Source organism: Rhipicephalus sanguineus, unplaced genomic scaffold (assembly GCF_013339695.2).
Source record: "Rhipicephalus sanguineus isolate Rsan-2018 unplaced genomic scaffold, BIME_Rsan_1.4 Seq12652, whole genome shotgun sequence".
In the NCBI taxonomy this organism is placed as follows: Eukaryota; Metazoa; Arthropoda; class Arachnida; order Ixodida; family Ixodidae; genus Rhipicephalus; species Rhipicephalus sanguineus.
In genome coordinates this window covers 1-18,508 of record NW_023614566.1, presented here as the reverse complement: position 1 = coordinate 18,508, position 18,508 = coordinate 1, and positions in this window count along the sequence as shown.

Below are 18,508 nucleotides of genomic sequence, written 5' to 3'. Positions count from 1 at the left end.
CCATTTCACCATTTCTGGTGGCAAAAAGTCTTACGGAAAAACTAGGACCAGGTTACAAGGCGACTAAGATGGCCAGTGGCGATCTACTCCTTGAGCTCAAAGACAGAAAACAGTATGAAAACCTCACTAACCTTACATCATTCGGAAGCATTCCTGTCACAGTCACCCCACATAGGTCCATGAACACCGTCCGTGGTGTCGTCTCAGATGAAGACCTCTTGAACCTCTCCGAACCTGAACTTCTTGATGGATGGAAACAACAAATGTCGTCAACGTTCAAAGAATCAAAATAAGAAGGGACAACCTAGAGAAACCAAAAACACATAATACTAACATTTGGATCGAGCGAAACCGGAGACCATAGAAACAGGCTACACAAAACTAAGAGTCCACCCATACATTCCCAATCCACGAAGAGTTTCAACTGCCAAAAGTATGGACACAGCTCTCTAACATGCAAAGGACAACCCACGTGTGCCAGGTGTGCTTCTAAAGCACGTGTCAGAGAAATGTGAGGCTGCAGCTCACTGTGCCAACTGCGGTGATGATCACCCGCATACTCACGATCCTGTGTTGCATGGAAGAAGAAAGGAAAAGGACATTATTTCTTTGAAAGGAGGGAAAACACCTTTAGAGAAGCTAGGAAAAGATGCGCACCTTCTATCGCACAACTTATGCGGATGCGGGCGTCAGGGGGCAGCGTCGCACCGACCTCCGCCACTCGCCCGGCCCGTCCTGAGCGGACCGTCGGCTGTGGCACCTGCCCTCAAGGCGGCAGTAGTTCAGGCTACTCCGCCAGCTTGCGAACATCTCAAGGCCTCGTCTCACCAGGCGAGGCCTCAAACCCGAACTGCCAGCTCGCGCGTGCGGGCATCCAGTGCCTCGCAAGAGGCAATGGACACGACGTTGGCACCTCTGGTGCCTAGAGAACGGCGCGGCTCTTCTGACTGCGCCAAGAAAGCAAAACAAGTCATCACGGCGCCGGACGTGGTCCTGCCTCCTGAAAGAGATTATAATGCACGTGAACAATCGTCAGTTTCTTACTGTACACATAGCACCATTTCATGTACAATATGGATCCACAAATAATACAATGGAACATAAGAGGTCTTCTTAGGAACCTCGATGACATACAAGAACTCCTCCACGAATACAATCCAAAAGTGCTGTGTGTACAGGAGACACACCTGAAATCCAAGCATACGAACTTTCTATGTCAATACGCCATTTTCCGAAAAGACCGCGATGATGCCGTGGCGTCATCTGGTGGCGTAGCCATTATAGTAAACAGAAGTGTAGCATGCTCACCTAAAACTTCAAACATCCCTTGAGGCAGTTGCCATCCGAGCTGTTCTCTTAAATAGACTCATTACCATTTGCTCACTGTACATACCACCTCATCATCAGCTCCACAAAAGGGACCTACAATCATTAATAGATGAGCTCCCAGAGCCCTATTTGCTTCTTGGGGATTTTAATGCGCACAGTGTTCTTTGGGGCGATTCTCGCTGCGACGCTCGAGGACGCCTTATTGAAGAGCTCCTTTTTCCTCGAAGTTATGTCTTTTTAATACGAAGGAGCCCACATATTTTAGCCTCGCAAACAATTCATACTCTTCCATAGATCTTAGCATTTCATCGCCGTCGCTTTTAACCTATTTTAAATGGAATGTTCTTAAAAACCCCTATGGAAGTGACCATTTCCCGATAATTCTGAGTGCGCCGAACCAAAAGAACCACCTTCCACGGGCTCCTCGGTGGAAGCTCGACTCAGCCGATTGGGAGCGGTTCCGAACTATTACTCACGTGACGTGGGCCGAGATGTCCGGTCTTACAACAGAAGATCCTGTGAAGTATTTTACAGCTCTTCTTATTGATGCTGCTTCTCAATCCATTCCCGAAGCGAGTAGCTCATGCTCTAAACGACGTGTTCCCTGGTGGAACGATGAGTGCAGAAAAGCGAGGAACAAGCAAAAACAAAGCGTGGCGGTTACTCCGGGATTCTCCGATGGCGGAGAACCTAACTAACTTTAAAAATGTAAAATCCCAAGGAACGAGGACACGCCGGCAGGCTCGAAGAGAAAGTTGGCAAAAGTTCCTGTCGGGAATCAACTCGTATACAGACGAAGGCAAAGTCTGGAACAGGGTTAATAGGATACATGGACGAGAAACACTCCCACTTCCTTTGACTAATATGCAGGGTGAAACGCTGGAAGACCAAGCAAATTTCCTGGGCGCCCACTTCGAACACGTCTCCAGCTCGTTGCACTATTCTGAAAGCTTCCAACGCTATAGGGCAAGAATAGAAGGACAGAAACTAGAATACAAGTGTACAAAATACGAAGAATACAATAAACCTTTCTGCTTGCCTGAGTTGCAGGCATCGCTAAATTCCTGCAACAAATCCTCCCAGGTTCCGACCGTGTAGTATATGAGATGTTGATACACCTACCTCCCGAAACACAGGAAACTCTCCTCTCCCTCTACAATGCCATATGGTTTTCCGGCATAATTCCTACCTCCTGGAAAGAGGCAATTGTAGTTCCTATCTTGAAACAGGGCAGGGATCCATTCTCTGTTTCGAGCTACAGACCAATAGCTCTGACAAGTTGCCTCTGTAAGCTTTTTGAGAAAATGATAAACTGTCGACTAATGCATTTCCTGGAATCAAAGTGCCTGCTTGATCCACATCAATGTGGCTTTCGAGAGGGACGGTCCACTACTGACCACCTCATACGGATTGAAACACAAATCCGTGACGCTTTCATTCACAAAAAATTCTTTCTTTCCGTGTTTTTAGACATGGAGAAAGCGTACGACACTACATGGCGATTTGGAATACTGAGAGACCTCTCAGAACTCGGTATTCGTGGTAAAATGCTGAACTTAATAGAAAGCTACTTGTCGAACCGCACTTTCCGTGTTCAACTGGGCAACGTTTTGTCACGACCCTTTGTCCAGGAAACCGGAGTACCGCAGGGTGGTGTGCTTAGCTGCACGCTTTTTATAATAAAAATGAACTCCCTACGTCTATGTATCCCACGCACTATGTTCTACTCGACATACGTAGATGATGTCCAGATAGGCTTTAAATCGTGCAGCCTTGCAATGTGCGAGAGGCAGGTTCAGCTTGGTCTCAATAAGGTATTGAAATGGGCAGACGAAAACGGCTTTAGCATCAACCCACAAAGAGCACCTGCGTCCTTTTTTCCCGGAGGAGAGGCCTACATCCCGATCCCGATATTGACCTGCAGGGCCATCGTCTACCTGTAAAACGGAACATAAGTTTCTAGGAGTTGTGCTGGACATGAAACTAACGTTTATACCACATAAAAATATTAGAAACAAGTGCATGAAATCAATGAATATTTTAAAGGTTTTGTCACGCACGAACTGGGGCAGTGACAGACAATGCCTCATGAATCTATATAAGAGCCTTATACGCACACGTATAGACTATGGAGCTATAGTCTATCAGTCCGCCACCACAAGCGCTTTGAAGATGTTGGATCCGGTCCACCATCTAGGCATCCGCCTTTCTACAGGCGCCTTCAGGACAAGTCCAGTACAAAGCCTTTACGTAGAAGCAAACGAATGGTAGCTGAACCTGCAACGAGCATATTTGTCGTTCACGTATTTCCTAAAAATAAACGCAAATGACAAACATCCTGCATACAGTGCTGTAAACGACCTGTCCAGCTCTCCTTTGTTCCAAAACCGTCCTGCAGTAAGAGAGCCATACTCTCTGCGTGTAAGAGCTCTAGCTGAGGAAATGAACGTGCCACTTGTCGAACACCAGCTGATGGCTCCTGCTGAACAGCTCCCGCGTGGCAATGGCAGCTATAAACTGTGATTGTCTTTCACGGAAATTAGAAAGCACGCGCCTGCTGCACATATCCGCATGCACTTCCTTGAACTGCCACAACAAAATCGTTGTCCTGAATTTTTCACAGGCGCATCGAAGTCTCATGTTGGCGTATCCTACGCGGCGGTCGGCCCATCCTTGCGGGATGCTGGCATACTCCACTCAAATGCAAGCATATTCACGGCAGAGGCCTAACGCGATATTAGTGGCTGTTCAGCACATTAAACAATCAAACATACCCAGGCAGTTATATACGGACTTTTAAGCGTCGTGAAAGCGTTGAAAACTCTGAAAAAACAAAAAAATCCAGTAATCGTGCGGCTCTACTCACTTTTATGCACCATTTATTCGTCCCAGCAGAACGTTGTGATATGCTGGGTACCTGGACACCGAGATATCGAGGGCAATGAACTGGCTGACAGCTTGCCACTATCTGCTCATGCACACGGCTCTGACACGTCCAGGGAGGTCCCTGTACTGGACTTAAAGCCCGCTCTGAGGAAAACACTGAAGTCACACTGGCAACATCTATGGGACAGCCAAACACAGAATAAACTGCACATGGTTAAACCAGACCTTGGTAACTGGCCACAAACATCAAAAACACGTCGTACAGAAGTCACACTGTGCAGATTAAGAATAGGGCACACGTTACATTACACACGCATACCTTTTGTCCGGGGGTGAGTCGCCCAGCTGCGATAGATGCGGTGAGCCACTGACCGTGCTGCATATCCTCCTACAATGCACACAACTAGAGCCGTATAGAAGAAAGCATTTCCATTACTTTACAAGCAGCAAATTCCCTTGCATCCTGCAATTTTTAGGCAGAGAACCTTTCATTAAACACAGGTCACTTTTAGAGTTTTTAAAAGATGTGCGTACTTTCAATGTCATATGTCCGGGCAATCCGTAACACGGCCTCTCAACAGAGGCTGCTGTTGCGGCATCTGCACTATAGAAAGCACCTGCCTCCCAGCCCTTGGTCTCAAGGGAATTGATGAGGCATTCGTGCTAATTCATTATTCTTAAAGTGTTATTTGTACGACCTCTCGCCACTCATTCTCATTATGCTCACTCAAGTCAATCTCATGATTTTAACAACTATATTTTACGCACTTTACCGCGCAGTATTTAGGCCCCTATACAGCCGCTTAACACCACCATCGTCCACATACCATATCATGTATGGCGCTCTTTGGCCATCAGTGGCCCTTGCGCCATAGAGCACCATTTATCATCATCATCACGCATCTCAAAGCTAGACGTGTCTGTCGACAGGGAGTATGAGTGGCTACAAGCCCATGCTTCGCTGTGCCAAGCTTTGCGCAACTTAGTGTAACTGCCCGCAATTTTTTGAAAGCTGTTTTGAACAGCACCTTTTAAGTTCGTTTGATGGTGCAATATAGAAGTAGAGGGCTGGTATGGATGATGATGATGATGTAGTGGTGGCCTGCCCCTTTGCAACGGGGAAACACATTCAGTGTCCTGGCCTCACGGAAAAAAATTAAGAAAGGAAAAAAAAAAGACAGAAATATTGAAGATACACCTCACTCGCCACAGGCAGGAGACGCGCACATAACAGGTCCTAAGCTCGGTGTACAGTTCTCCACCACTCGGAAAGCCGCCTTTTCGTGACAGCCACCGCGCGTCCCCCTCATTGTCACTGTTGTCCTGTGGATCGAGAAACCCTAGCGCCTGCGGGAGTGTTGCGCCCTCCACCGGAGCCGTGGGAAGTCTCCTGCAGCGAAGAATGAGGTGATCCTGCGTCTCGGTCTCCATACTGCAGACTCTGCACAGGCTGCTGACGACAGCGTCATCAAACCTTCTGCGGTACTCAAGAGTGCGAAGAGCCCCAGCTCTCGCCTCGAACAGGAGGCTGCTGCCACAACTGTGTCATAGAAGCGCAACCCACTGATGTTCTCCTTATGGGTCCTGTAGCACTCGAGGGTGGGCTTGGCCTCCATAGCCTTTCTCCATTGGGTGTCTTCCGCTTCCCCGACTCGCAGTCGGACCTCGACCGCCCACTTAGCCGCGTTTCGGTAGGGATGGAGTCTTTAAAGAAGCCATACGTTTTTTTCCAGTTGGTAGATTCGTCGCGTCCAGTCCGTCCGCATGCAGGTTGCTGAAAGGTACTCGAACACACGGCGCGCCCACCGAGTGCGTCGCATGAGCATGAGACGACCCTGGTAAGCAATCTTGCTGGTGGCTTCCCGAGCCTCAAAGCTGGACCAGCCGACATCCCCCTGCACCGCCTCGTTGGCAACCGCCTCGTTGGTGCTCCTGCTGCTGCCCTCTGTGGGGTCAGCGGCGCACTCTCAGGATGGTAGCATACGTGCACATCTGCATGTTTCGGGGCGGCAGCAGCGGTTGCGCCGGCAGCCTTTCTCCTAGAACAGCAATCTTAGTTTGCCTTTTATGTATAAATGCACTGTGCTGACTCACGTTACTTGTCTGTCCCTTTTTTCGTGGAAAACCGGCTAGTAGGCGACACTCGTCGGCATTCACCCAAGTCCCCTTTCCCCTCAAGGCACGTGAGGAATGTCTTCGTCCCGCTTGCTGCTCAAAACCAAGCTATGAGCTCACCCTCCCATAGTGAGAAAAAAAAAATGCAGGTGCGTGCAACGGAAATGAGAGACAATTAGTGCTGTTCCGTCCCTCTGAAGCCACCCTGGGGGCCGTTCAAACCACAAACAGAACGTTTCGGGCCACATGAATCACCCATCAGTCCCTTGCTGGTTCTCTGCTAGAAGAGCGCATCGCCGGCTCTTGCGTGAACGTGATGAGAAGCAGCCATCGTGTGTTCTCTGGTTTTTGTAGGATTGAAGGTGTTGGACAGGTGTTTCAACAAGAGTTGCTTGTCACTTGGCATGAAGCTATATGTGAGTGGTCAGCTGTGAGGTCTGAAAGAAGAAATTGCTGAATGTGACGGGGCCTTTCGACATCGTCGGGGAGAGCATAGTGCAAATTAAAACTGTGAAATACAAGTGGAGGTTAGCTTTTTGTTTTTTTTTTTCTTGTTGCCCTCCGGGTGCTGAGCTATCGAACTCTCTTCATTCCTGTTACTTCGTAGTGTCACACCAGGCGTGCGCTCTGATCCTCGAACAAGACAAGCAGTCATCAGAAGAACGTTCATTTTCGAAGAAGTAGGTCTTTTATGCCAGGAAGAGAGAGGAGGGTAAGGAATGTGTGCAGTGCTTGGTGCCCGCATGCGACTAGCTGCGTCGCGTAGTGGTAAGCAGAGTTTCCGTTGCTACATTTCTATTCCCTTAAGATTATAGACACTGCAGGGGTTTGCGCTGACACTTCGAACGTAGCAGAACTTCACCATCATCTGCAGGGAAGGTGCCTTGCAGCAGCCCTTCCACTGGTAGTCGGAATGGCGACACTATCTGTTGCGTGGGTAGTTTTGTCGCTTTCTCGTGCTCAGGAATACATGCACCCTGTGCCAGTTTTTACCAAGCTGAGCACACTTGATTAACATGCCGCCGTACAAGTAAGGTGGCTAGAATGGGAGGTGTGCTGAGCGCCGCGCGTTTCCCTTGCCAGAGAGGGTCCCTCTGCGCGCCGATGCCGCCAGGGGCGCTGCTGCAGGGGGCGCGGGTACAGCCGCCACTGTCGCAGATTGCCCGTTGGAAGGCTGTTACAAGCAAACGCGGCGTGATTTTTTTTCTTTTCACCATTTACGCGTTCTTTCGCGTTCTTATTGTACACGAGTCATGCATTAGTGAGCTGTGGGGAAAATGCCCTATAAAACGAAGAGAACTGAACGCTGGTGCTTCGTTCCTGGCTGCTACGAAAACTCTGAAAACAAAGAACTGAATTGCGAAGAAATACAATGATAATGATTAACAAAATGTATGTTCACCCTATCCTGGTATAGGGCGCCGCTTTCTTGTTGTTGTTCTTTTCTCTGGCAACGCAGCTTAAAAAAATGAAACCTCTAATACTATTAGAAAGGAATGATTTCCGCTTGTGCCTTGGACTTCTAATGTTCTTTGCAAACAACGTGTTAGATATAGAAGCGCGATTACCATGGTCGGTAATTAGATCAGAGACACCAACAGTTAAAACGTACATTTTTAAAGATATACAGTTCGCTGTAGAATAAGGATGGGTTGGGGCTCATTCGGCAAGCATTATCAAATCATGAATGGTAATCTACCACTATCCCTCAAGAGGAAGGTATATAACAGCTGCATCTTACCGGTACTTACCTACGGAGCAGAAACCTGGAGACTTACAAAGAGGGTTCAACTTAAATTGAGGACGACGCAGCGAGCGATGGAAAGGAAAATGATAGGTGTAACCTTAAGAGACAGGAAGAGAGCAGAGTGGGTCAGGGAACAAACGGGGTTAATGACATCATAGTTGAAATCAAGAAGAAGAAATGGATATGGGCCGGGCACGTAGCACGTCGGCAGGATAACCGGTGGTCATTAAGGGTAACTGACTGGATTCCAAGAGATGGCAGACGCGTGAGGGGGAGACAGAAAATTAGGGGGTAGATGAGATTAAGAAGTTTGCAGGTATTACGTGGCAGCAGAAAGCAAGGACCGGGTTGATTGGCGGAACATGGGAGAGGCCTTTGCCCTGCAGTGGGCGTAGACAGGCTGATGATGATGATGATGATGATGATGACAGTTCGCTTCAGAGACAATCATTATACGTTTTCATTTAAAAACCTAGTTTATTCTTGAAGCACATTGGTCGTGAGTGAACACCCCTCAGATTCGCATTAGCGCTGCTAGAACTACTCAATGTAAAAATAAACATATTGGCTCTTCAAGTAAGCTCAGTTCGATCCTTCGCACACAATGTCGTGATATTTTTTTCTCCTAATGCTAAACAAATGCCATTTCTGTATTAAATTACCAGTACACAATTACCTTGCTCACATGACAATTAGCAATACAACTCATTATGTCAATAAAAAACCGCGACTTATGCATCGGTAGAGGGTAAGGTTAGGACAACGTCACTAGACTAGTTTGCTAACCTAGTCTAGTAACGTTGTGGTTAGGCATCATCTCTCGCTCTTTTCAGTGGTTTTTCAATTCGACCTCCCAATCATACACCTAAGGCGCTTAGCCGTGCCCTATTGGGTTGCAGAAATTAGCGCTTTTTTTTCTATCTTCCTCTTATCATCGTATATACACCAGGGGCGTAGCCAGGGGGGGGGGGTTTTGGGGGGGTTCAACCCCCCCCCCCCCCGAAATTTTTCAGTTTTGCTTGCGTATATATACACGCACACATACAAACGCACGCACGAACATACATAAGTATGGTCGAACCCCCCCCGAAAAAAATTTCTGGCTACGCCCTGATATAACCTATATTAATTACAGAAATACTGGCTGTTGTTTAGCAAGCTCCCGTCAAATGAATCAACAGCAGTTATAGTTACAGATTATCTTTCGGTAGGTTCAGCACTTCCTATATACGGCAGCGAATTCAACACTCCTGAGCATGTTTCGTATCTAATACCTGCAAATTACAAAAAATATGGTTGCTGAGGGTATGGGCCACCGCGGATTGTATCTCAATGAAATGGTGGATTCATGAGCCTCAGTGTCTCTAGTGGAGCTCTGATTCATAATTTACCAGATACGGCTTATGCGACAGCTTTAAGGTATAGAAATGCTTGTTTGCAAAGCGACACTGGCAATTATCACTGGATAAATTTAAAAACTTCGTACATGTAAGGTATTGCTGGAATAAACAGCGGTGTGTTCTTACAGCAGATTACGCGGTCCAATTCCACGAGTGAATTTTATTTATATAATGCTGGTATCATGGCGTCCCCGGCCGTTGTGCATTTTGCAGTCAATTGAAACAACGGACCATTCCTTTATTCTGTCGCCGATATTACAATTAGAAAAAAAGGTACCTCGTAGCTCCACTTCAGAAGATATGATTAACAATAAGTTACTGTTCTTATATCAGAGGGATGTCTGTTATGCTGTATTCGGTTATATAAATATGACGAAAAGATTACCGCGATGATTTATTTTTCTTTCCCTTTCTTTGTTCCAAATCCTTTGTCTAGATCGATCTTTCTCATTACTTCAGATCTAGATATTTACTACCGCGTCTCTTTCATAAATTCCATCTGACAGTATGACCGCTTGTCATTTATCATTTCATTTACTCGATGTTTACTTTTTTATCTAACTTTCTAGTTACCCTTGGCTTCATATGTGTTTTTTTTAATTATCCATATTGTGTGTAACGAATTTTTTTCTTTCAAGGAAGTAACACAATCTACATTTGCTGGTTGGCGCGCACCGCATGTCACTCCGATATATTCTTTCTCGCGTGCATTCCTTTACGAAAATCAGTAAAGAAGGAGAGGAAGATGAGAAGCGTACGAACTTGAGCTTGTTGGTACACATTCATAGTAAAAAACAGCGCGAACACTACAAGGACGAGACAGCGCTAGTCCTGTTTCATCTGTCTCGTCTTCGTAGATTTCGCACTGTTTTTACTAAGAGAGGAAGATGTTACAGTGTGCCCTTTTTTACTGCACCCGCTGAAAAAGAAAAGGAAAAAGACGATTAACGCAGCAAACTGTTGCAAGCTAATAGCGCGAGACAGGTTTGCCGTACATGAGCGGCGCTACGCGGCACGTCGTCTGCTCGACTCCGCGCCTCTGCGTACAGCGCCCTTGCGGCATCGGCGCGATTTGGGGACCGGTTTTCGCGGCCGCTTTTCACACCTCCCCATTCTAGCACCCTAGTACAAGTCCATGAGCGTCTCAATGGTGACCATTCGGGTGCCAGATAAAGATGTAATTCTTCCCAGTGTCCACTGATCTCCCAACCTATATACGGATGTGAACGGCAACGTCAGCTGGCAGCGTCCGCTAGTTCGTTTGCATGGGCCCTGCATGAATGGGGGGAAATATGCAAAGTGCGATCATACTTCATACCAGTCACGTATCTTCGTCATGATGGTACTCGCATAGAGTTTCCTAAAATTAACTAGAGGGGACTCTGGCGCTGCGATCGTCAGCTACCATGGGAATGATGGGTAGTACACATATTTGCCTAGTCTTCGTGCTTGCGGCTTCAGATGTACTTGTGGCTTTGTTTATTGCTGTGTTTGGCGTTTGTTTCGGATAAAAGAATAAACCGTTGTGAACTTCGTGACCAGGTTTGATTTGGTGATCTAAAAAAAGTTAAATTGGTGAAGTGGAACTGCTGACTTTTGCTGAACTTCGTTTCGCGACAAAGCGGGTGCAGCCGACGCGGAGCGAAACGGAGCCAAAGAACGAAGTTTAGACAAATTTGTGTACTACCCATCATTCCCATGCTGGCTGAAGCGTCATGCGTTGCAGCTCCCATAGACACTAGCGCGAGAGTTCCCTCTAGTAAGTATTGTATGAAACTCTATGGGTACTCGTACTCCATTACAAGCGCCTATTGACGGTCCTTTCAGAGTCCTCAAGCGCAATCCCAAGTACTTCGCACTCCTTGTTAATGGACACTAAGAGACGATTTCTATAGCCCGCTTGAAGCCCGCTCATGTAGACGCTGGCAACGCCATCTTAACAACATAAACTGGGGCCCTTCGATTTTCGGACTTCTGGCAGTTCTCTGGCAGCCAGAGATAGCCAGAGGGTCAGCCAGCTAGTTCCGGTCGGGACAGGAAGCAGCGTCTGGGTCACGTGTGTGGGAAGCCCGAGACAACCCCAAGCTGCCCCAAGATTACAAAATCGAACGCTGGGACAGCCAGCGTAAACGTAAACAAACGCTACCGCCGTGGCAGCAAACGAAACTTTGCGCCGCGTGCGCGTTGGTTTTTCTGCATTGCCCGCTTGAAAATATGTGGCTAGGTTTGCTGAAGAGCTGAAGTGATATTCTCGAGCATACGGATTTGAGATACGATCACGTACATACGTTCGCAAAAATCGTGCGCAACTCGCCCCGTCCGCGAACAAAACAGCCCGCTGGCGCACGGCGCCATGAAAGCGATGCAAGGTGAGCTACCGCGCCGCTAACGGCTTAACCAGCTCACGTCTGCTTAGTACTTGTAACAGTCGCTGCACAACACGACGCGAAAATCTCGCGAAAGTGATCGTGTCCTCAAAAGAGCTCGAGGATCTATCGCGCACTACGTCGCACGTACACGCGTTGACCAGCTTGCGTTTGTCATAACTTGAGACATGCGGCGGTATGGGTACCACAAACTTCCGTGTGACGCGTCTTCGACTCGTTTTGGCAGATGTTGCCTGAGCCTCTTTTCCAGTCCTAGTGGCACTCCAAAAATCTCATGTACTAGGATCAGCTTTTATTTGAGCTGCTAGGTGATAACCGCGTACATACTGCATGGAATTATTACTAAGAGGTGGAAAAAGACAAAGCCGACGATGAAATAAGCAACAAAAAGATGTATACATTTCTGAATTCATCTTCGTTTTTTCACATCGACGCGTCGTTGCATAATAATACCATACCTCAGTACTCGCCCGTAGATTGAAGTACGCTCGCACGCCGTTCGCGACCAACGAGGATCACACAGAAAACAATGTTGCGATCGCTTTTATTCGATCAGTGCATTTTATCAACATCGAAGACCTAGTTGAAATAGTTAACTTCAACTTCTGACGGGGTTCACGCACGCAAACATACGACGGAGCGAAATAGCTAGTTCGATCACAATCGCCTCAGCTAAATGCACATAAAGCACACACGACACCACAATCGAATACTACTACGAAAAAACAAACTCGAAAGGGGTCTCCATGCGTTCGTACGAACGTGTACATAACTTTTGGGACATGTGCACGACGCAGTTAGAATGGTTAGAACGCGACAGTTCGCCGCGTTGTTCACGGAAGGAAACTTCACGGGACACATAAGAAAAGCAATAAACATTAGCTCCAAATGCTCGCCGCCACTCGTACTCGCGCCATCTCGCACGGCGGAACGGCGCCGAGCGTAAGCACAAGCGAAGGGTGTAGTCCCCAAGCGCCCTCATTGCAATCCGTCGAGTCCTCACGAAGATGGCGGCGAGTGCGTATCGTCGCTTTTCGGCGTCTGCTAGCCCGAAACCTTCCAGAGAGCTTCCACGACTAAATTGTCCTGGAAGCTTCGGCGACCCCCAGAGCCAGCCAGAGCGCGCTCGTTTCTGTCGGGTTGCTCCGTCTCCCCCGCGGCGTACTTCCGGTTGGCGTTCGTTTTTCTCGGGTTGGACGCTTCTGGCGACCCGCGGGGCTGGCAGCCCGCGGGTAGCCAGAAGTGGAAAATCGAAGAGCCCCACTGCCACCTCCCATAATCTGAATTGGTCACCACACAGCATAGCGCACATATGTTTTGAAGGTTCAATATTCCGGTTTTAACTAGGAAATGCTAACACGTGCGACATACACGTAAATTGCAAAATGTTGGTCGTCACCACCTTCAGGTTTGTTTTGCCTTCGGTTGAACCCGCGAAATCGGTCACGCACGTATCCCCATTTCGAGAATATACACATGAAAGACAACTGTCGATAGAACATTAAAAAATGCATAATAAAATAGTCCAATGCACATTGTGAGAGCTAAAGTGAGAGCTAAAGAGCACTTAAAAGGCAAGAAATGCCGGGGCCATTCGTCCTGATAAAGCAAGCTTTGTATCACTGATCGTAAGATACATCGCTAACTAAATTGATTGTGTAGGTACTTAATCGCTTTGACTTTATGTATACAGTGAACTCCCGTTAAGACGAACTCGGTTAAGACGAATTCTCGCTTATACCGAACAACACGGGACCATTTGTTTGGTTTCCCATAGACTCAATGCAACTGTTAAGACGAACTATCGCGGTGATCAACGACCACTGAACTCTTGGTGGAGCATTCAGGCGACCGAGAAAAAGCAAAAAAGATGAAAAAAAGCGCTTCCCTGAGCAAAGACGCGAAGCAAATCGCGACGCGGAGGGCGCGAGATAAACGAAGAAGACCGGTCAGCGGATAAAGCCGGTATCCCCCCTCACCCCCAGCCTGTGGGGTGGGAGGTGTGGGCTTTATCAGCAAAGAAAGCAACAAAAAGAGTGGAGGATTTACCTTGGACCCCCAAGCCACTGCGTCCTGTTGTATTCCCCCCGTTCTTCGGTTTCCCAGCTGGAGTACAAAGAAGAGAAGAACACAAAAGCTTGGGGCCCCTCCGCCGTGGTCAGAGGGGCAAAAGCAAGGGGAGTGGGGAAAAAAAAAAAGAAAGCGACAACAGGAGCAAAAATGGTCTGTGCATTACAATCGAGTACGAAACCGAAACCACGATCGCGGCGCACTCCCGTCAGAGGGGTCAGGTGCATTGTCATCACCATCACACAATGGCGGCCGAGCACATGATTTTGTTACAGTGTACTAGAAAGGGCAGTGAAGGGGCGGAGGCACCGACCCATAGGGGCAGGTGACGCCGCCGCTGGCGAACGAAGCGGCGGCGCTGCAGTCGCTCAATCTTGAAGGCGGGTGCCTCGTACCGCCGACTCCTTGGCTGGAACGCGCTTGTTTGGAAGTGATTCTCCCGCTTTTCTCTCAATGTGTGATGCTATAACGTGCGAATGGCTCCTAAAAAACAATGCTTGAACCATTTCTTCGCTCCTGGTGCAGCACAGCGTACTCTCGAAGCAAACAAACGGCGAAGCTTTCGTTGTTTAAAGCGCCCGCAGACCCAGAGCGAAGAAACGATTGGGAACGTTATTTGCTACTGAACGTTATGCAGTGGACGCAAACTTCATAGCGAGAGCGTTATGGATGTGTTGCACATGATTCATCATGCTTCCCAATTGCAGGTCAATTAAGAAATTCACGCTAAGAGCCTATAACAGTACGCAGTTTTGGGTTTTACGTTATTATATGCTACTGTACTTTTTTGTGACAGGCGGGAATAAGTCCATTCTGCTGAGGAAACAATTTTGCCAAGCACCTCAAACTAAGCAGGCTAAACTAGCTGCATGGCAACTCTCTCAGCATGCATTATACTTTTGCCTTCCTCACCTGCTGTTATTTCTGAGATTTTCTGAGCTTTACCTTGCCAGCTGTGAGGATTTGCTGAATCAAAGCAAGCGGCTTCCCTTTTGTACAGTAATTCAGTTGTTTTTCTACCCATTACTATGGTAATGCTCTCATTGCATTAGTGTGAAAAACAATGTCATATATCAATGCTCTGTGCCCTACTGCCTCATGTGTGTATATTCTGTGATGCATTGTCATATTAATTCACTGATTACGGAGACCATGACCTTGTGTCCACTTGTGAAATGCTGTAGCTCGTTTAACTGCTCGCCGAAGCCTGCACGGTCCCTATCAATAAAATCGGCTGCTAATTGCCAGTTTAAGGAAGTTCCCACTTGGCTTTCTGCATGCATCAGTGCTGTGCTAGACCTATTTTTTAGCTTACTTGCCTTGTGTTTCGGGCATGATTTCTATAAATTGTTGCTGTGGGCGTATGACTGTTCAAATTCGTGCACAAATGTTTATTATAGCTGTCTCAGCAACGAGACCAGCTGATTCTGCTGACGTTGTACATTTGCGCGATCACTTCTTTTTTCATTTTTTTTTCAGGCCTTGTGCAAAGAGAACGAGCGCACTGTGTAACTGTTTAGTTTAAACTTACTTTGATAGTTGCGGCGACTAGCTACGTTTTTAATTCTTTTCTCACACGGCTTCCCTATTGCGATTACCCAAGATCCGAATGTACTCGCTCTCTATCAGAGATTCGTCTGCGCTTTCAAGTTCTGTAAGCTAAACAAACTCAATCCTGATTGCTGAAACGGTTGAATATGTTCCAATTGGGCTCAACTGCGATGGAAAGTGTCCGTGTTTTCAAGAGCGTGGCTCTATTCAAGCGGGGAGTACTTTCTCAAAATTCGTTTTCATCTGTGGGAAAACCAATCTGTCTTGTAGCTTCTGGTCCTTAGCAGATAATACAGACTAAATAAGCGAAGTGCTTACGCGAAAACACCTGAACCACAGACACAGCGCGCGCATAGCACATGCGAGCGTCGCCATGGTTGCTACGTTTCGCGTGCTCCTCTTCAAGATTGGTCGATTGCAGCGCCGCCGCTGCTGGCGACGCCGCCGGAGTCACGCGGAGGCTGCCGCCCGCTTCACTGCCCCTTCTAGTACACTGTAATTTTGTGGTCAATTCGCGTTGGTATGGTGGCTAGAAGGAGAGGTCAACGTTACTAGATACATTCAGTTGTCAAACTCTCCGCTGCCGCCATACTCGCAGGTGGCACCCTTTCTGTGCTTGTCGCCAGATGGCGGGACCGTCGCATCGGGCTCCAGCCGGCGCAGTGTCGTCTGCTCAGCGCAGGCGAGTTTTTTCACTTGATAGCGCTATCTAAGTGTTTTTAAAAGTTTTTTTAATGCGTTCATGGCTAGCAAACATGGTACGCTCTATTGCATTAAGCACGGGTGACATGCAACATTTTTTTTTCAAGTACTCATTCACTCCATTTCAAAGCAGATCGGACGGTATTACTTCACTTGTTTATTTATTTTGAATACCTGCAGTTATACATCCTGCAGGTATTTATACATACATGCACTTATGCATATAACAGTTATACAGCCACAAAAAATTATGCACATGTGCATCCCAGTTGCTGACAGTCTCCTTTTCATAGCAATTTAGCACGCTTTCTTGCTGCTTTCACTGGCACACTAGAGTCTTGCTGCTGGCGAAGAAACTTCGAATAGAAATGCATCCGTGTGGTCAAATAAAATGTGATGCATTTTCGATGGAGGCGAAAATGTCTGAGGCCCGTGTACTTAGATTTAGGTGCACGTTAAAGAACCCCAGGTGGTCGAAATTTCCGGAGCCCTCCACTACAGCGTCTCTCATAATCATATCGTGGTTTTGGGATGTTAAACCCCAGATATTATTATTAAATAAAATTTGATGATTCGCGCACTTAGCTACTCAAAATGCTCTGTGCAGCCTACCCGAGTCAGAGAACATCCAGACAGCTCTCCCATTATAGTCCAGAACAAATCTCTGAACACTTTGTTACCATTGGTCGTTTTTTCAATTACACGTTCAATGCCGCTAAGCATCGATGTGAAAGCACCTGATGGATGCTGCAGTGCACCAGGCACAAAGGATCGCATCTCTGCTAAGGCTGCTGCTGCTGGTACGTGGTTATCAGATATACAAGTTGCAAGGCAGTCTTCACAACTGGTGAACTTTCGCACCTTCTTCACGATAAACCACCAAGGTAGTACAGCGCGCTTGCTTTCGCAGTCGTGCGGCAGTAACTCTGCTGAAGTGTATCAGCTGTCATTGGCTCCTGCAATTCTATCTGTGAAATGACCTTGCTCACTCTTCCTCCCGGGCTTCTTTTTTCGAAAGAGCGATGACCTTCTCGTCGCTGAGGCTTTCGTGCACTACCACAACGACCGGGTCTGCTTCGCCTGAGCAGTTTCCTTTTGTTGCCATTGTTAGTGGCGTGTACAGGCTGAGAAGCCTGAAATAATTTGTAGCCATCAAACTAGCCTTGTAGCCATAGCCACAAGGCACGCCTGAAATAATTTGGCTGAGTCGGCTGCAAGTGGGTAGTGGAAGCGGTTTCATGTTTCTGAGCATGTTGTATGCTTTAGGGCTGGCCACTCGCAAAAGCAGGCAATTCATTATCCATGCACGCGTGTACCTCACTCCTTTAGGGCCTTTTGCATGGACCTGTTTCAGAGATGCTTCAATTGCCAGCTGCTGTATAGGTGGAAGCGTGCTCAATGCCTTGCTAATTGATTGAGACTTCTCATTCGTTAATTCGTCCTTCAGCATCTTTATGTCCTGCATGAAGGACGCCCTCTTTGCTGATGCCCTCAGGACTTTTTTTCGCAAGTGTTTGAGTCGGCTGCTTTTCTGGACGAGTCGATTTCGCAATCGGGTGGCCTCTCTCGCAACTTTCTTGTCGTGGATGCGACATGCTACACATGTTGGTTGAGGCGACAGCACTTTGCACTTTGGTGAAATACACTTGTTACACTGTATCTGGCATCCTTTACACGCGTGAAGCTTATGTACAGCTTTTAAGAGGGCGGTTAAGTCTTCGATAGCACGGATGGGAATACTTGCGTAAGCACTCGCTACACGACCGTAGGCACTTCCTGTGGCCGAACTTTCGCTGGTGACAACTACGCTCTTTTCAATTTGCAAGGTTTTCTCTTCGTGCTTTACTGTGAAAAATGCGACGAATTCACCCTCACTCCTGTCACCATGTTCATGAACCCCCTCATCACGCGCCAGCCGGGGGGCAACTCTACAGATTTCATATCAGCTATCGTTAATTCCTGAGTGTCTTGAGCTGGAAAGTCTTCCGGCTGCTCGAGGTTATAGCATGGCGCACCTTGGCGCTGCTCTGAAGCTTGATCGGCGGGTCGCTTCGCGCTTTTGCACCTTAGCTTGCGTTTTTTCTCCGGTGGCTTCGACAGGTACGCGGGCAGGTTCGGAAACACCTTGGGTACGGCGTCTTTTGCGAGACTCCATTTGCCTCGTGGGATCTCGACGGATTTTCCGTCGATGACATGGACGTACGTTTTCAATATGTCCTGTTGATTGAAAGTGGAGGTCCGCACTCTTGACGGGCTGTGCAATTCCTTGTCCGCACGTGGAACTGCTTTGTTCCAAGCTGCACGAAACTCACGTCGGTCGG